Source organism: Schistocerca piceifrons, chromosome 4 (assembly GCF_021461385.2).
Source record: "Schistocerca piceifrons isolate TAMUIC-IGC-003096 chromosome 4, iqSchPice1.1, whole genome shotgun sequence".
Lineage (NCBI taxonomy): Eukaryota > Metazoa > Arthropoda > Insecta > Orthoptera > Acrididae > Schistocerca > Schistocerca piceifrons.
Genome location: NC_060141.1, coordinates 630989406 through 631010648, shown reverse-complemented (window position 1 = coordinate 631010648; position 21243 = coordinate 630989406).

Below are 21243 nucleotides of genomic sequence, written 5' to 3'. Positions count from 1 at the left end.
TCTCAATCTGCAGAGAAGTAAATAGAAAGAATAAGAGAATACACAGTAGGATTACCTGTATGTAATAAAACATGGGTCAGGAGAAACTGGGCAAGAGTGGAAGGAAAAACAGAGGATGGATGAAACTGAAAACTTATTAGAGTACATGAATTGGAGAAAGAAATAATACAGCTGATAAAGTTGAGTTAGAAATTTTTTTTTCTTTATTTTATTTTCCATTTATACAAAGGTGGGCCAGCAGTGGTGTACAGATGCCACTCTTCGGCCAACAGAAAAAACATATAGCGAACATGGAGACATAGAAACAGAAATATATGAATGGTAAAAACAGAAGACACAAACAAGAATAGTAATGAACACATTTCTCAGAACGCACTGGTTTCAGAACCAAGGTCACAGTGCACACAAACGAAGGTAATCAGTTTTACACTCGATTGAAGTAGCACACAGAAGAAAACACCATTGCACTAAACACTGGTGACGACCTTTGCCACAGAGAACACTGAACACACTTGATGAGATTGGGAGGGGGGGGCTGCCACTGGGTGTATGGGACAGGCAGGGGGGGGGAAGGAGGGGGGAAGAAGCCAGTGGGAGAAAAGAAGGGAGAGGGGAGGGGGGAGGGTTAGGTGTGGAAGCCTGGGTTGGGGGGGAGTCGGAAAAATGGGAGATGGGAGGAGGGAGGAAGAAAGGATGGTGAGTAAGAGTAGAGAGGGAGCCCTGGAGTAAAAGGGGAAAGGAAGGGGAGGATTAGATCTGGTAGGAGGGGTATATAGAAGGAACGAGGACATCATCAGGGAGGGAGAGTTGGCGGAAGCCACCTTGGGCAAGGATATGGAGAGTGTGAAGATGGAGAGCAGGTGGGATGCAGCAGTACAGGCATGGCAGTGGAGTGGGGTGGGAGAGGATGGGAGAGATCAAGCTTGCGGGAGGTGTAAAGGATGCATATCTGTTCGAGGAGTGTTGGAAAGTGATGGTGAAAGTAGTTAAGATTAGATAACCAAAAATAATGATGGAGACAACCAATTTTGATTTTATAAATGGAGAAATACGGGAGTTTATGGGTGAAAAATATAAATATAAGCACACGAGAAGAAGTCAGGTGACAGGTCACTGAAATTAAGTTCAGTATTTAGTTCAAGGGAGAAAATTTGCAGTGAGACCATGTCAGGTATACAGATATGAGAAGTGCTGTGTCCACTGCTGGATGCTGCTATACACAGAGGGCACCACATGGCAGAGCGCCAGCAGAGCGCCACATAGTTATTGTTACTCGCCACAGATGGCACACCTAATAGGGACCATATTATGCTTCCGCCGTGGAAGTCACATCCATTCGCCACATACTTATTCTCTGTCCCCTCAGAGGGCGCTAACAACATGACCACATTCTTCCTCCGCCTGATGTCAGACAAATAGTTCGTAAGTGAATGTTCATCTATCGATCGTGAATAAAATCAGATGCACAGCTCGACTTGGCAGGTTCTCACAGTTGGCAGCATTGGCCATTAATTATAAGCAACTACCGCAGTCATTGCACAACGTCGCAGTAACCGCCAAATGCCGCAGTGTGCGTTTTTATCAGGTCCAGAAATTAGATACCGTCACCGACAGGGAGTCAGACTGAAAATATTATTAGATTAGTTAGTTTCATATATACATATATCTCAGGATGGTAATTCGAATCAAGAAAGTCTAGTAAACAAGGGCTCAAAAATGCACGCCTTAAGACTGATGACCACGTGTGTGTTTACAATGTGTAGTGTTGCCAACTGTCGCTGCGAGTTTATTTTTCGACTTTTTGTGTTGTATGTGTGTGTATTGTTAGATGTGAGTGGGTTATTCTTCCTCTTAGTGGTACACTTTAAGAAACACAATCAACACACAGAATGGCAAAAGTAATAAAGAAACAAGGTTTACACATTGCTTGCAAAACAACAAACACATTCCAGTCACGTTTACAAACAACAACAGACAAACCAGTCAAATTCCAAGGAACGGGTACATACGAGTTATAATGTCAAGAACGTGATCAGTATACCTGGTAATGACACAGAGGAATTTCAAAACTAGTTATAAAGAATACATAAGAAGCAGGAGGTATCAAAATCTCCATTCTACCTCTGCTGAACACCTGGTAAAACTTGGATGTGAATCATCCAACATGGAAAAGGGCACGGAAATTATTAAAGTGAACAATTACAACGAAGAAATTACAGGAAAACTTTCATATACAAAGAGCACTTGCAATGAAGAATAAAGTAATTAATGACCAAATTAGTACCAACAATTACTTAGTGATCATGTTAGACACCAAAACACTAACAAACAGAAATATGAAACTTAACCAGAATAAATAATTAATTATTCCTGCCCCCTCCCTCTTTCTCTCTTTCTTTCTTTCTTTCTTTCTTTCTCTCTCTCTCTCTCTTTCACACACACATACACACACACACACACACACACACACACAATGCAAATGAACAAATATCAAACCAAATACTCAACACAGGTGGAAGATGACAGCTGGCAATATTACACACTGTAACACACAGACGTTCAACGCACAATGGAAAGTGCAAGTGAAGTGTTGTAATAAATATGGGTGAAAAGGCGCCACCTGGAGTATAGGGAACGAGTAAACACATTTCTAGAATCACTCATATGAACTAGCGATACTGGGAATCGTAAGTAACAGCAAACCTCACGGAACTTGTGCTACAAAAGTTGTTTCTATCCTGAAAAACAAGAAAATAACGGAAAAGGTAAAACATTAAGATGCTTGTAACTGCCGCGACTGAACATGCGTCATAAATAAAAGAATCCAAACGCGAATGGCAAAAAACAAACTACCTTTCATTTAGTTACAATGACGGAACATACCCCCATGTATATCCCTTCTACTGGACAAGTGCTCACAGCTCATGAGGTATGAATTTTAGAGCCCATGTTTGCTGGCCATTTTTTCTTGTTTTTGTCCATAATCAAAATATGAAAACCAGATAGCTTGCAGTAGAAGAGATTTGTTTCGCAGTATCGAAGATGAAGAACTGCTCATAGCTTTTAAGGTATGCATTTTAGAGCTCATGTCTCGAATGATTGTTCCTGCCATATCCCTGAATATTCACTATTTCTCCTAGGTCACCGTGCAGAAGTTTTTAGTACAGTGATTTTCAGTGCTCACGCACTGTGTCGCTAACATTATTTTTATTGTAGTCTAACTTTGCACCTGCAAAAACACCGTAGCTGCGTGCAACATGGGAGCAGCTTCCAGCTACCTTGCTGTTGTGCGCTAAACGTTTTTGATGAATACAACAGGAAGCAAGAAAGGAAAGTGTTAATATGGAGGTTGGAAAGAATGCGACAATATACTGATCGACGTTTACAGCATATTAGGATGACAACGAATTAATTGGCAATCTAGTGTTACAAATAGAAAAGTTACAGTTAAAAGCAAGAAGAAACATTTGGGCTTAAAGTCTCGTCGATGACGATGTCATTAGGGACGGAGCTTTGGAGAACGAAATCTGCTGTTTTCTACCCAAAGAAGCAGTCTCGGCCATTTAAGGAAACTACGAGAAACGTGTATCTGAATGATCGAACTGAGATTTGAACCGCCGTCCCCCAGACTACGAATACATTGCCTTACTAGGGCGTTATCTCGCTCGGTTGTGTTTAAAGTCTCATCATTAGAAACATAAACTATCTCATTGTCAGTTGGAAAAGTGAGTGACAGAAAAGTGACAGTCCTATGTGATCCAAGGAAGTAACACAAGACCGAAACCTGAGCGACCGGATGGTTGTTTGAACCTCGTTTTTGCAGAATACGGTTCGAATGTCTTAACAACTGCGCTAGAAGGCTAAATATTTTAACGGTGCTTTTAGTTCATTTCTGAGTCCAAGAAAAAAAGCCACGTGCTACAGAGTTACTAAAATTTGTGGCGAGGAGAAGAGAGGGCCACAGGTCACCCCATTTTATCCCCGAAATCAGTGATGTAATGCTGTCGTTTGTGTGGCGAAAAACTGCCTCGTGATGTCTGGGTGTTGTGTGCTGTCCTTAGGTTAGTTAGGTTTAAGTAGTTCTAAGTTCTAGGGGACTGATGACCATAGATGTTAAGTCCCATAGTGCCCAGAGCCATTTGAACCATTTGTGGCGAAAAAGAGCGCTAAAAATACAAAACGAAACTATCATACAATCAGATAGAAATCCTAAGTCTCGTAAGCAAGAATGGTATGGACAAAAACAGGAATAAAAGTGAAGGATGACAATCAGTTCTGCCTCAAGAGGTAATCGAGCGAAGTTATCGTATTGTACGCTTGGTACTGTAACAAATATAGCAGACTGACGATTGCAATGGACATTTATTCGACTCACTTCAATTTAGTAATTACATTACTACTGGAAACCAAATATCTTCGTATTATTTGTTGTCCTAGAGCTGGACTAGAACACTATAAATTGGAATGAATCCTTTAAAGTATAATTTGAACAATAATGAGATACGGAGACATAGGAAAAAATGTCTACAATGTTCTAAAAAACTAAACACCGCCCTAACAGGCCATGAAGGTACCGACCGGTCGCCGTGTTATCCTCAGCCCATAGGCGTCACTGGATGCGGATATGGAGGTGCATGTGGTCAACACACCGCTCTCCGGGCCGTACGTCAGTTTCCGAGACCTGAGCCGCTACTTCTCTATTAAGCAGCTCCTCATTTTGCCTCACAAGGGCTGAGTGCACCTCGCTTGCCAACAGCGCTCGGCAGACCGGATGGTCACCTATCCGAGTGTTAATCCAGCCCGACAACGCTTAACTTCAGTGATCTGACGGGAACCGGTGTTACCACTGCGGAAACGCCGCTTACGACGTACTAATGGAGCTAATTAACGTGGAAGGGAAAAAAATTGCTATTATTACAAAATGCGAGAACAACTGCAGGGTATCACCCCGCCTCCTTGATTTGTTTAACACATAAAATAAACAGCCAAGTAAAATTATAATTATTAATGAACGTGCAGGAGTTCAAAGGATCAAAGCCGAGATTCATTTATGAACTTTTTCTCGTGTATGAAAATAATTCGTTTACGAAATATTAGACGATTGTTTCCCATTATTTGTGTCATGAAGGGACAGAACAACGCAAAAAATGAGAGGGTGCTCGAATGGGAAATACCGCCTAAATATTAAATTTCAAAGAGGTAGCAGACGAAGAGAAACGTTGTAAGGATGTACCGAGTAAGTCTGTACAAAATGATCGGACCAAGAGGAACAAAAGTGAAGGGTATCACATAGATGAAGAAAGTGTTATTCAATTAAAGTATTTCATTGGTGTTCAAAATTACCTAAAACAATTTCTGAGAAACATCACCATACAGAGATGAAATGTGGACATGCTAGACAATGTACCAGATAAAGAGGCTTCAGAAAGAGTAGGCGAAAAAATGCCCTTACCAGAAACTTTCAGTAGTGCTAGAGACACATATAGAAACACAAAGACGGCCCCCAAGAGAAGTATGAGGTGAATATTTTATAACCTTTTCGACTCTGGAAAAGATGGAGCATTATGATGAGTGGATTTGTCAGAAATAAACACATACTTGGTCAAGTGAGCAAGAAATGTAAGTAGGTTTTTCGCCGCACGGCTTGTACATCTTAAGAAGACTCAGCGGATAGTACTGTTCTGGCGTCAGAAGATGATACATTTATTTACACTGAATTCTCAAATTAAGAAAGAAGGAAGCATACCTAGTCATATGTCAAGATTTAGGTCTGTTTTGAAGGGATGGCATCTAAATTTGCGTACTTCACTAAACGCAAACATTTATTACCCTTTGAGCACTCTATTGAAGAATCACAGAAATCAGACATACTAATGTATTAAGGCAGTAACTCTTGGCGGTTCTAAACAGAGTACCGCGCAGATTTATTCGAGCATAAAAATATCTGCCTTCAGTCTGTATACCTTGTACTGAATAGTGGTCCCGTCAGAAGGACAAGATGACACATGTGTCAGAGAGAATAATGCGGGTGTCAAAGATTTATTTGATTCACTGAGGAGTGTCACAAAAATGCTGAATCATCTCAGTTTGTAGGGAGTGTAAGAAAGATGCGATATAAGGTTACTATACAGGCGATATAATCGGCACGATGCCTTACTACGTATCATCCCACCGTATGCGGAAAACCTATGTTTCCTTTCGGCATGAGAAACTGCTAAGCCAAGCTCTCCGGTATCCATAACGTGAAATACGAAATACATGCGACATTACTGTATTCAATAAAGGAGATGCCAGAGTTGAAAACGAAACAAAAAGTTCAATGGCTAAGTATTGGTTGAATCTGCTTGCACAGCCTGGAAGAACCTGCGTCACATTACAAATAGTTCAGGGACGGATTTCAGTGAAGAACCTGTGATTACTGTGTATTGTCCTGCCCCCTATTCCTGAAGGTCTGGCCGGCCGCTGTGACCGAGCGGTTCTAGGCGCTTCAGTCCGGAATCGCGTTGCTCCTACGGTCGCAGGTTCGAGTCCTACCTCGGGCATGAATGTGTGTGATGTCCTTAGGTTAGTTAGGTTTAAGTAGTTCTAAGTCTAGGGGACTAATGACATCAGATGTTAAGTCCCATAGTGCTCAGAGCCATTTGAACCATTTGAACCGAAGGTATGGTAATCGCAAGATTTAATGAATCACAGATATCATGTCCCTTTCGAGAGTAAAAATGCATCTGCTACATACTTTTATACATTTTGCGGACTTCAGATGGGATACTGCATCTGTGAACGCCTATCACTGTGTTGTCTACGATAGAAGGCTGAAGAACAGAGGCCTACAGCAGTGATTCTAAAACTGTTTCCACAATGAGGAGATGAAAGACCTCATAATATTGTGTCGGACCTTCTAGCAACTCGACGTGGCATGGACTCAACAAGTTCCCTACAGAAGTGTTGAGCCGTGCTGACTCTATGGCTATTCATAACTGCAAAAGAGTTGTCGGTGCAGGATTCAGTGCACGAACTGACCTCTCGACAATATCCCATAAATATGTGATGAGATTCAAGTCGGACGAGCTGGGAGGCAAACCACAGTGTTAAACCAATCGTGAACAATTGTGGCCCGCTGACATGGCACATTGTCATCCATAAAAATTCGATTGTTGTTTCGAAACATGAAGTCCATTTATGGCTGCAAATGGTGTCAAAGTAGCCCCACATAACCATTTCTAGTGAATGATAGGTTTAGTTCTACCAGAGGACCCAGTCCATTTCATATACAGGGTGTTTCAAAAATGACCGGTATATTTGAAACGGCAATAGAGACTAAACGAGCAGCGATAGAAATACACCGTTTGTTGCAATATGCTTGGGATAACAGTACATTTTCAGGCGGACAAACTTTCGAAATTACTGTAGTTACAATTTTGAACAACAGATGGCGCTGCAAGTGATGTGAAAGATACAGAAGACAACGCAGTCTGTGGGTGCGCCATTCTGTACGTCGTCTTTCTGTTGTAAGCGTGTGCTGTTCACAACGTGCAAGTGTGCTGTAGACAACATGGTTTATTCCTTAGAACAGAGGATTTTTCTGGTGTTGGAATTCCACCGCCTAGAACACAGTGTTGTTGCAACAAGACGAAGTTTTCAACGGAGGTTTAATGTTACCAAAGGACCGAAAAGCGATACAATAAAGGATCTGTTTGAAAAATTTCAACGGACTGGGAACGTGACGGATGAACGTGCTGGAAAGGTAGGGCGACCGCGTACGGCAACCACAGAGGGTAACGCGCAGCTAGTGCAGCAGGTGATCCAACAGCGGCCTCGGGTTTCCGTTCGCCGTGTTGCAGCTGCGGTCCAAATGACGCCAACGTCCACGTATTGTCTCATGCGCCAGAGTTTACACCTCTATCCATACAAAATTCAAACGCGGCAACCCCTCAGCGCCGCTACCATTGCTGCACGAGAGACATTCACTAACGATATAGTGCACAGGATTGATGACGGCGATATGCATGTGGGCAGCATTTGGTTTACTGACGAAGCTTATTTTTGCCTGGACGGCTTCGTCAATAAACAGAACTGGCGCATATGGGGAACCGAAAAGCCCCATGTTGCAGTCCCATCGTCCCTGCATCCTCAAAAAGTACTGGTCTGGGCCGCCATTTCTTCCAAAGGAATCATTGGCCCATTTTTCAGACCCGAAACGATTACTGCATCACGCTATCTGGACATTCTTCGTGAATTTGTGGCGGTACAAACTGCCTTAGACGACACTGCGAACACCTCGTGGTTTATGCAAGATGGTGCCCGGCCACATCGCATGGCCGACGTCTTTAATTTCCTGAATGAATATTTCGATGATCGTGTGATTGCTTTGGGCTATCCGAAACATACAGGAGGCGGCGTGGATTGGCCTCCCTATTCGCCAGACATGAACCCCTGTGATTTCTTTCTGTGGGGACACTTGAAAGACCAGGTGTACCGCCAGAATCCAGAAACAATTGAACAGCTGAAGCAGTACATCTCATCTGCATGTGAAGCCATTCCGCCAGACACGTTGTCAAAGGTTTCGGGTAATTTAATTCAGAGACTACGCCATGTTATTGCTACACATGGTGGATATGTGGAAAATATCGTACTATAGAGTTTCCCAGACCGCAGCGCCATCTGTTGTTGAAAATTGTAACTACTGTAATTTCGAAAGTTTGTCCGCCTGAAAATGTACTGTTGTCCCAAGCATATTGCAACAAACGGTGTATTTCTATCGCTGCTCGTTTAGTCTTTATTGCCGTTTCAAATATACCGGTCATTTTTGAAACACCTAGCTTGCACAGTGTCTTGTTGACCAGTTCGGTCCATCGCTTCGTGGGATCTGCACTCTTACCAATTGAAATCGCGGTTAATGTGACCAGTCGTGTAGGGTATAATAGATATGGTCGTGAGCCCAGGAGATGCACTGCAGGCCACGTCGTGCTTTTAGCACAGGCACTCGCGTCGATCGTCTGCTTTCATAGCCCGTTAACACCAAATTTCGCCGCTCTGCCCTATCAGATACATTCGTTGGACGTCCTACAATGATTTCTGCGGTTATTTCAGGGAGTATTGATCGTCTGTTAGCACTGACAACTATATACTAATATCGCTGCTCCCGGTCGTTAAGTGAAGGCTGTCGGCCACTGCATTGTCCATGGAGAGAGGTAATCCCTGAAATCTGGTATTCTCGGCGCACTTTTGGCACTGTGGATCCCGCAACATTACATTCCCTAACGGTTTAACGGCCTTGCCGCAGTGCTAACACCAGTCCCCGCTCAGATCACCGATGTTAAGCGTTGTCGGGCTGGGCCAGCACTTGGATGGGTGACCATCCGGTCTGCCGAGCACTGTTGGCAAGCAGGGTGCATTCAGCGCTTGTGAGGCAAAATGAAGAGCTACTTGTTTGAGAAGTAGCGGCTCCGGTCTCGGAAACTGAGATACGGCCGGGAGAGCGGTGTGCTGACCACATGCCCCTCCATATCGGCATCCAGTGACGCCTGTGGGCTGAGGATGACACGGCGGCCGGTCGGTCCCATTGGGCCTTTTTGACCTGTTCGGGAGGAGAGTTTTTCGGAAATGGAATATTTCATGTGTCTAGCTCCAACTAACATTCCGCGTTCAAAGTACGTTATTTCCCGTTATGCAGTCATAATCGCGTTGGAAACCTTTTCACATCACATGTATCACGTGAGTACAAATGACAGCTCCGCCCAGGCACTGCCCTTTTGTATCTTGCGTAAGCAATACTATCTCCATCTGTATATGAGCATATCGCTATCTTATAACTTATGTGACCTCAGTGTACACCATTAAGAGCCGACATATGTTATTTTGAATGTTTACTGATTTTAAAATCACAAATTATATTTGCACAGAAGTTCCATGTATATCATTTGGTGTGTATTTGGTGGACATTGCGTAAAATTCGAATACATGCTTTGTAAACAATGGCGATCGCCTAGTTAACGGCTCCTTGTAATTACTTTTGAAAACATTAATTAATAAGCTGAGAGACTTCGTGTGTGTGAGAAAGGCTGTAAAAAAGTTTCGATTTTTAAACTCGGGTTCAGATGGTTCAAATGGCTCTGGGCACTATGGGACTTAACATCTGGCGTCATCAGTCCCCTACTTAAACCTAACTAACATAAGGACATCACACACATCCATGCCTGAGGCAGGATTCGAACCTGCGACTGTAGCGGTCGCGCGGTTCCAGGCTGAGGCGCCTAGATCCGCTCGGCCACCCCGGCCGGCTAAATTCCGGTATTTCCAGAACACGATGCATTTTATTTTTCTATTTTCCTAAACGTGTTTCAAAATCTATGTGTCAGCTTCTGTTGGTCTCGACTTATTTCTGAAATTACGCAAAAGACAGAGTTTAGAAACCCAAATTGAATTCGCAAACGCGGAGGAAAGGTCCACGGGAGCATCCAACCCCCAGGAAGACACCACCACTGGACATAGGAATTATCTGGCAATAAACTGCGGTGTTATCGCGAAGTAATGACTATAATTTAACCTTTTGGACTCTTGACCTTATTTGGCACTTATATTACACATTTTTTGCATGAGGGTTTAACAGCAGTAGTACCTATCTAGACAGTGCGCACAAATTTATCAGTAGGAGGAGAATTTTCATTTTTTTCTGTAAGTAAACTGGTCAGTTTAGAGAAGCCGTAGTATTGTCTTACTGTGATCAGCCACATAATGTTATAATTGGCTAAGATATAGATTTAATGGAGCTATGAAAAATCGTTTCTAGAAGGGTATGAGCCAGATGTCCCCTTTTACCAATTCCAACCCTCCCCCTTTGCACACGCCTCTGGTTTTTTTTTTTTTTTAGGCAGACAGACCGTTGTTATGCTACATGAGTTTCAAGTTTCTAATTTGATATATGTGAGAGCTAATCTCCCTTGATGGTGTGTCAAATGGGGCCTGAAAGTTGTAGGACGAAGTTACAATCGGCCAGAACTCCCTCCTCTTAATATGACTTTCACGGAGCGTGTTCTTGTTCTTGATAGTGTAGCACCGGTCGAGACAAAAATACGTTGGATTATAGCTGTTGCAGTGTGAGAGATTTGCTCGAGATGCAAATTTTTATTTCTGATACATTTACTTGCGCATACGCTCGTAAGAATTTTTATACTTGTGTGCCATAATTTTGTGCGTTAGGAGTAGCTGCAAGATATATAAATTAGTAACGTTGCTGATTACACGAAGACTAATTGCACCAGAGTACCGGTGTAATTTTATGAAACAAGTAATAAAAACTAATATATGAACGGGCAGTTGTTTATCTAAGGACGTGCGAACGTAAGACGTGTGAACACCTATTAAGTCACTACAAGTAGTCATAGTAAATACAGTCAGCTAATGAACAACGTTCTGTCTAACTTATCTTATTATAAATCTGAAAATGCCCCGTTGTCGTCGAGGATGTTAAAGATGCCTCACTGGAAAAAATCATTTAAGCTTTCAGCTGATATTATAAATTAGAATGGCCAAACAGAAATTCTCTCCCAGTCTTCCCACATACTGCCCCACTTCGCTCTCTGCTATCGCATTAGCAAGTTTCAGAAAACATCATAGAGACGAGTAGCAATACTTTTAACCCCATAGCACTTCCCGTCATTTTCAGTAATTCACTGTCGTACTGACATACAATACAGTTACGAATAAAGGTGCTATTTGGCAATCTGCATTTAAATACGAGTGCAGGGAAAAATTTCTTCGCTTTCCTCTGAAAGACTCTGCTCTTTTCAGACTCTTCCTTTTTATGTCAATCCACTTTTGTCCATCGTTTTTCCAGAGTATTGAATGCATACCAGATCTGTAGTTTTTCACGGTAATACTCACACGTATCCGTCTTTGCTTCTAAATTGGATTCGAAACATTATCTTTAAATCTGAATGTGAGCTCCGTAACAGATGGGAAAGCACGCGGTATTACTTTCTTTACTTATTTTATACGTCATTTTATACTTCAGTCATGACGGATCCTGCGATGTGGTCTTAGTCAAGATGTTTACTTGGGTCTATTCCCCTTCGTTTTAAGCATTCAGTCTGGCGAATGAACTCCTATTCAGCTGGATAGCCGGCGTGAGTACTCGTACATGAAGACTTGTTCATTTTATTTGAATATAGTGAAAAATGTATTAACTTCTCGATTCTATTAATGCCTGAGTAGAATCGTATGTGACTGGGAAAAAAACTATGCACTCTGTGTCATGAATTGAGTTTTTTTGTTTCTCACTTCTCTTACCGTGAAAGAAACAATTTAGTTTCCAGTTACTGGATTTAAGCACAAGAGCTAGTAAACAGTTCTAGCATGGAACTACTAGTGGAATCCTATCTCAGGAAAAATCAGATCGGTAGAGGAAAAATACAGGAATACGAGACTACAACTTATCTTACAAGTCTGGTTAAAGAAGGGAAAAACATACGTATATAGCATTTGTAGATGTACAGGATGCTTTTAGCAGCGTTTCTGGGGTGTACTATTAGAAATTCTGCAGTTCCGAAGGAGAAAATACAGGGGGCAGTATGTTATCCACAATTTATGTAGAAACCAGCTACACTGTTATCACTGCAGAGTCGAACGACTTGCGAGGGAGGTGGTAGTTCAGAAGGTAAACAGAGAGGGTTGCAGCCTGTACAAGCAGCAAGCGTGGAGAGCTACATCAAACCAGACCTCAATAAAAACGAAGCTGTGTGATTCTTCTTCTTCTTTTTCTTCTCCCTTCTGGTGTTCGGCATTTGCTTGCTGCATTCTCTTGTTCAGCGCCTCTATTGTCTGTTGTTAGTTTCTATTTGATCCCTTTCTTCAGGTGTTGGGTATTTGCATGTTACATCCTGTTGTTCAGTGTCTCTATTGTCAATTGTTAGTTTCTATTTGATCTCTCACCTCTTACTTGGTTTACGTATTGACCTATTGGTCATAATTCATTATTATTTTGGGAATGCTATTTTCATTCATTCTTGTGACATGATCCGTACATTTATTTCTCTACTCTTCGATCTGTTCATTTATGCTTTCAAGCTGTAATTCTTCTTGATTGACTAATTCCTTATCATATTAGACAGTCTGTAGCCAGCTACTCATATCAGAATCATCATTTCCACAGCTTGTACTCTTTGTTCATTTCCAGTTGCCATTATCTAAATCTCGCTGCCATAAAGTGGTATTGCCATTGTTTTGCAGAACCGTATCAGGCTTTCTTCCTTCACCTTTTTATTTGGTGTTCTGTGTACAGTTCCATTAATTTAATTAAATCTTGAATGTTTTTGCATATCTTTTTCGTTTGTGATGTCTATGGCTCTTCCCAAGAAGATGAATTCTGTAACTCCCTCTATTTTGTAATCGTTTATTACAGTTTTGCTTAGGACCGGGTCTTGACCTTTAAAGCCATGAATTTTGTGTTTTGAGTCAAGATTGTTATAAGTCTTAGCAGCTACATCTACTTTTTAAATGACTTTTTGAAGAGTGTCCTCACTGATACATTTGCTGGTTTACCGTTAGTAACTTGGTGTGGTACCGCTTCCTGTCTAGTATTTCCCACAATATTCTCCTATCTACATTGTTAGAGGCTTAGACGTAGTCAATAAACAGTTGGTGTGTTTCTCTATTTAACTCTACATACTTTTCAATTATTTGTCTGGCGATGAGTGTGTTGTCCGAGCAGAGCCTACCCTTTCTGAACCCAGTTTGCTCTTGCGACAAGATATTTTCTAATATTACTGGGAGTCTTTGTGTTACTATATCAAAAATATTTTAAACTTTTTTGCGAAAGAAGAATTGCCGTTATAACTCCACATCATTTCCTATCTCGTTTCTGAAATATAGGCGTTACTACGAATAATTTCCAGCTGCTCGGGATTTCTGTCATTTTCCAGCATTTGTTGATGAAGAGAAAAAAATTATTTTCGTAAAAGCAGACGTATACTTAACGTACTCGGTGTTTATTTCATCGCTTTTTGGTGTATTTCTGTTTTTCATTTTTCATAGCGCATCCTCTTTCTGTGATTCATATTTCGTCTACATTTACTCCATCTTCCTCTTCAAAAGTTTCATGTTGTTCGTCTAATTTTCCATCTGTTTCGTATTCTTTTATTCAAAGCTACTTACAGTAATGCATCCGTTGTATTTGTACCCTTCTCAAGTGCTTCCTTTCTTCCATGAATACTGTTTTCTACTTCTGAAATGAATCTGTCCCAGCGCTACCGTTTCAATTATCTGCAGAACAGCTTCACTTCTGTCTTTAGTCTCTTTCGTTCATCTTTCCTTTCTGGTACCTTTCTTGTAGCCACTTATGATACACAACTTTGTTTCTCTTTGATGACTAACTGCGTGTCATCATTTGAGTATTTTAACTCGTTTTCCTTTTTTCGGGTTGCGCATCCAGTATCTTTTGTCGTGGCTTTTCGTAATATCAATGGGACAAGTTGAAAATTTGTGCCAGATCGGGATGTGAGCTGGGATCTCCTGCTTACTAGGCAGATGTGCTGACCACTAAGCCATCTGCACACAGTGGTCACATAACCGTACGGACAACCATAGCACGCCTCCCGCCGCACCCCAATTCTCAGTTTATACCACACACTACTGATATAGTGCCCCTGCACATTAGCCTCCTTACTCGTGGCATCTCATCGATTCCCGTAAAAGTTCGAGCTTGGTGTGCATCTGCACTGAAGTGGTTATTGGCCGTCATCGTCTTATTTACATATGTGCGGAATCTGTTCTTTCAGATGGACCCAAAAGAACTGACACCACATATAACCAAACCGCCAGGTTATCCGAGAGCGCTAATGCGCTGCTTCCTGGACTCGGGTAGGCACGCTGCCTCCAGATCGAATCCGCCCAGCGGATTGGTGACGAGGGCCGGTATGCTGACCAGCCTGGATGTGATGTTTAGGCGGTTTTCCACATCCCACTAGGTGAATACCTGGCTGGTCCCCACGTCCCGCCTCAGCTACACGACTCGCAGACATTTGAAAACGTTTTCACTACTTCGTAGTTTACACTAGACACAGACAGCTGGGGTACATTAATTCCATCCTGGGGAGAACAGGGTGGCGATAGGAAGGGCATCGCCAAATCCGTAGTAACAATGCCGACCCTACGTTGAAGTGAGACAAAGGCCCAAAGAAAATAATGATGAATCACTTTTTAACTGTATTCTTCAGAAAGTAATAGAAGAATGGCACAAATAGAAATCAATCCTCAAAATGTACCAACCAATTACATTAGGTAGAAGCAAGTTATCTATAGACAGCTTAGCATATGTAGACGATTCAGCATCCTTAACCCGCGACATTTTATCAGCTCAAAATCAGACTGAATTCTTGAAAGAAATTGCAGTCGGCCACCAGATACCTTTTGGAAAGACGGAATGCATGACCTGCAACAAACAAGTACCAACATTCATGAGGACGAAGTATTCCAAAATTAAATGAGTTCCAAGATTTAAATATCACAATTAAGTCATCAGGAAAGAGAATCAAAACAAAAATAAAGGAAAGATGGAAACTGCATACCACCTTTCCCAAAATATCTAGAACAAAAAATTTATCTCCAGCCACACAAAATTAAGACATTACACTGCAGTAATTAAACCAGTATGCGTCTGTGGATCAGAAATACTAATAAGGAACAGGAAAACAATTTGAAAACATTGAGAAATAGGGACGCAGAATGGTAAGAAAAATTCTAAGCACAAAAGTTGTAGACGAAGAATACCGACTCAAAGGCAAACAGGAAAATTAAATAATACACACGTATCCATAGTGACACTAGAAAACGCAGGTTAACATTATATGGGTACATCAAAAGTATTAACCCTGAATTGCAAAAGAAATAGCTGAATTCTTTAACAAAAGTGCCGGCCGCGGTGGCCGTGCGGTTCTAGGCGCTGCAGTCCGGAACCGCGGGACTGCTACGGTCGCAGGTTCGAATCCTGCCTCGGGCATGGATGTGTGTGATGTCCTTAGGTTAGTTAGGTTTAAGTAGTTCTAAGTTCTAGGGGACTGATGACCTAAGATGTTAAGTCCCATAGTGCTCAGAGCCATTTTAACAAAAGTAGTAGAGCCAAAATGGGTGCGAAGAAATTATTTAACAAGATCAAAACAGATCGGAAATTGTCACAAGTTGCTCCAGATGATGTGCAAACCGCGAACTCTTTACGTCTAAAATTCACAAAATGGCGAGATGACCAGGAGAAAAAAACAAAGAAGATTGGAACTGAAGAGAGAAAAAAAGTCCACAGGAAGACAATGAAAGAAATATGGGCTAAAGGAAGGCAGATGCCCACGTCTCAGTACTTTGTGTAATCCTTATGGGATTATTCGCAAATAACAACAACAATAATAATAATAGTAATGAGTAGGACCTAAAAACAATGTAGTAGCCATTACATAGTTATTGTTGTGTTGTGATTTCTGGTCCATTTCAGGAACTGCCTACAACTCAAAGAGGACATTTTCATGATATATTTAAGTATATGTGATATATTTACGTTTCAGTTGTACTGTCATACATACAATGTATAAAACACATAGTATGTGTGTAGTGAGCGGACTATGTGAGGAAAATGACGTTCATACTGTACATTTATTTCACAAGTTGTAACCTCCAGCATATCTCACGAAATGGTGTTAATACACTGACGGAAAAATAATTGCAGCACCAAGGAGTTGTGCGACATAAACTGAAGTTGGTAGGCGGGTTTCTACATCTGAAAGATGATTTCTATTAGAATACCGCGCCAGTCGCGTAAGAGTTGCGCCAGTAGCACCACTACAAGGATGCAAATTGGGTTAGCTTTAAATACACGCTGTAACAGTGCTAGCGTTAGTTCCCTTTGAGAGTGAACACGTGGTGACTTGATGTTACTCAAGACTGCAGAAAGATTTGGCAGGAATGTAGCCACTGTACATGATTACTGGCAGCAGTGGTCACGGGAGAGTACAGTCGCAAGAAGACCGGTCTCCGGACGGTGACGTGGCAGTACAAAGAGTGAAGATCATCGCCTTCGACGTACGGCCCTGGCACATCATGCTGCATCTGCAGCAGCAATCTGAGCAGCAGTTGGCACCGCAGTGACAGAACGAACTGTTACAAATCGGTTACGTCAAGGACAGCTCCGAGCCAGAGGCTTTGTTGCGTCTGTTCCACTGACCCCAAACTGCCGCTATTTGCCACTTCAGTGGTGTCAAGCGAGAGCCTAGTGGACGACAGGGTGGAGGTCTGTTGTGTTTCCTGATTGAAGCTGGTCCTCCTCAGCGCGAGCGATGGTCTGCGTCGGTTTGAAGGAGGCCAGTTGAGGGCCTGCAACCAACCTGACTGCGAGCTAGACACACTGGACCTACACCTGGTTGGTTGTTGGATGATTTGGGGGAAGGGACCAAAACGTGAGATCATCGGTCCCATCGGATTAGGGAAGGATGGGGAAGGAATTCGGCCGTGCCCTTTCAAAGGAACCATCCCTGTATTTGCCAGAAGCGATTAAGGGAAATTACGGAAAACCCAAATCACGATGGCCGGATGCGGGTTTGAACCGTCGTCCTCCCAAATGCGAGTCCAGTGTGCTGATCACTGTGCCACTTTTCTCTGGACCTATACTTGGAGCTACGGTATGGAGTGCGATTTCGTATGACAACAAGAGTACTATCATGATTATTTCACAGATCATGACTGCAAATTTATACGCCAGTCTGGTGATTCGACCTTCTGTGAGGCCATTCATGAACAGCATTCCACTGAGTATTTTCCAACAGGTTAACGTACGCACACATGCCTCTGTTGCAACCCAACGTGCTCTACAGAGTGTCGACATGTTGCCTTGGTCTGCTCGATTACCGGATCTGTCTCCAGTCGAGCATGTATGGGACATCATCGGACGACAACTTCAGCCTTACCTGCAACCAGCATTAACTGTCCCTGTATTTTCTGACAACAGGCATGGAACACCATCCCACAAACTGACACCCCCCAAGTGTACAACACAATGCATCCACCTTTTCATGTCTGCATTCGACATCCTGCCGATTTTATCGGTTATTAATGTACCAGTATTTCACATTTGCAGTGGCTTATCTCGAGCTCCCCCCATGAACCATGGACCTTGCCGTTGGTGGGGAGGCTTGCGTGCCTCAGCGATACAGATGGCCGTACCGTAGGTGCAACCACAACGGAGGGGTATCTGTTGAGAGGCCAGACAAACATGTGGTTCCTGAAGAGGGGCAGCAGCCTTTTCAGTAGTTGCAGGGGCAACAGTCTGGATGAATGACTGATCTGGCCTTGTAACATTAACCAAAACGGTCTTGTTGTGCTGGTACTGCGAAGGGCTGAAAGCAAGAGGAAACTACAGCCGTATTTTTTCCCGAGGACATGCAGCTTTACTGTATGAGAGCTGCATCAAACCAGTCTCAGGACTGAAGACCACCACAACAACAACAACATCTCGAGCTAACATTAACCTGTCAGCTTGCAGTGATAATCTCCTGAATATGTTAGCCAGCCAAAAAGGAAATTTCATTAGTCTACATTAATTAATTTTTGGAGTTGTGATTTTTTCCGACAGTGTAGTATTGTCCTTCTAAAAATTCGTTTTGTAGCCGAGATACGATCGAATCTTTCCGTTTTTACCCTTCGGAAAATTTTATTTTATCTTTCAGTGGATAACTACCCCAGGTTGGGAACCAATGTACTAGAGAATAGTGTGTTGGGAATCTTCCATGTCGTCCTTTTTTCTGAATGACCATGTGGGAGCTCTCTCTTCGGAACCACCCACTTCTCCAAATCTTGACATTTCTCCCGCTGTTCTGAGATACTTGTTAGCTGTGATATACCTGTTAGAGCTTCAGTAGTTGCCAAGAAGCTCTTTTTTTTATTTCAGCCGAGGATTTGATGGCTGACAGTCATAGAAAGGGTGGGCTTCCGTTGTTATAGCCTTGCTTTTCTCGCATGTAGCCGCTATCTCACGTCGGATTTTAGAAGGGGTTATGCCAACAAGAGAATGATGTATGAGTATAGATCTTAAACAACCCATGATAATGTGACAGGTTTCGTTAAGCGCCACATCTTTTTCCTGATATTGTAGAACAAGTTTTATAAGTAGGCGCAAAGTAATATTTTTTCTTTCCTCCAATATATTTCTCCACAAATAGGAATCAGTTTCGAATGGCTGTCTTGGAAAGTTTTAAACGTGAGTCCAAAGTGGGAACGAAATAAAGTTAGCTTGAGTGAGATTAAAGGGCGTATGGCGCGGAATACCGATAAAAGATTTCCAGCCAATGGAAGCGCGCTCTATGTATGACACGATGAATCAAATGAAGTTAAAATGATTATGCATATCGCCAACAGGAACAAGCACCGGAGATAGCGTTAATTGTGATTTGTAACCAGAAATTTCATACTCTTTGCAGAGCAGCATCTGCTCTCGGAAGAAGTTTTGAAAGCATTGTTTTGGAGAAAAATAAATATATTGTAACAGTAAATGTTTGACTTCTCTTGCTTTATGCGCAGCTTCTTGTGTACATTTAGAAAGAACTATATATCAGAACAAGAAAAACTGAATCATCAGTACCAAAACATTGTGGAGCTTGGGTTATTTCTTTACTTAAACAAAAATAATGTATTTTTCTACCTTTAGAATTATTAATGAAGGTCTAAAGATGCATTTATCTTTGTTTTAACACAGTTGTGCATACAGACTGAAATTTTTGACTTTTTTTTTACCTCTGGTACCATTGATGTGTCCTTTGTCAGCACTGCAAATGAAGTCCATTATTAATTACGGAAAACATACAAGAGTTGAAATATTCTTTTTCAGCTCGATTTGACGCAATACAGTTTTTACTGTGAAGAATGTTTCGCGATTGCGATCACATTGCACCTTCATGTTCAAACTACGAAGCAAAACTGCAGTGACCATCGAAGGGTTTGCAATTCTCAAATTATACCATTCAGTCTAGGAACTACAGTACTGACAATCAGAAGTCACAGCCAACGATCATTTTACGAAAAATCTCTTAGGAGAACTTTGTTTTCACCTTTATAACTAGCGCAGCCGCAAATATACGAATCGCACGCGCTAGAAGGGATTGTGTTGACTTCATTTATATGTGTTGCGACGAGAATCGCCAAGTTCTATTAATATTGTTTTCAAAGACGGTGATGATCAGGCGACAGCAAGGACTGTTGCAGCGTTACCACGTTTCAGTTAAGATGTGACAACGTCCCACTATAACTGACTGAGTAAGTCATAGCTTGGAGGAAGGCGATAACATTCCACCTACAGTGGAACGACGCCTAGTAAAGCACTTCAGGTTGATGGCAAATTTACATACTAACAGATGCACAGAGAAACAAGTTCCCTAGAGTAGTGGGCTATGTTTTTACCGCATCCGGTATGTACTCCTACAAGCAACACTATTATAATATACATTGAAGAGACAACTGGATACCGGCGTAATATCGTGTAGGGCCCCGCGAACACGCAGAAGTGCCGCAACACATGGCATAAACTCGACTAATGTCTGAAGTAGTGCTGGAGGGAACTGACTGCATGAATCCTGCAGGGCTGTCCATTAATCCGTAAGAGTACGAGGGGGTGGAGATCTCTTCTGAGCACCACGTTGCAAGGCATCCCAGATAAGCGCACTAATGTTCATGTCTGGGGAATTTGGTGGCCAGCGGAAGTGTTTAAACTCAGGAGAGTGTTCCTGGAGTCATTCTGTAGCAATTCTGGACGTGTGGAGTGTCGCATTGTCCTGCTGGGGTTGCCCAAGTAAGTCGAAATGCACAATGGTCATGAATGGATGCAGGTGATCAGATAGGATGCTTATGTACGTGTCACCTGTCAGGGGTCCCACATCACTCCAACTGCACACACCCCACACCATTAAATAGCCTCCACCAGCTTGAAAGTCCCCTGCTGACATACAGGGTCCATGGATTCATGAGGTTGCCTCCATACCCATACACGCCCATCCGCTGGATACAATTTGAAAAAAGACTCGTCCGAACAGGCAACATGTTTCCGGTTATCAACAGTCCAATGTCGGTTTTGACGGGCCCAGTCGAGGAGTAAAGCGTTGTGTCGTGTAGTCATCAAGGGTACACGAGTGCGTCATTGGCTCCGAAAGCCTATACTGATGATGTTTTGTTGAATGGTTCACAGTCTGCCACTTGTTGATGGCCCACATTGAAATTTGC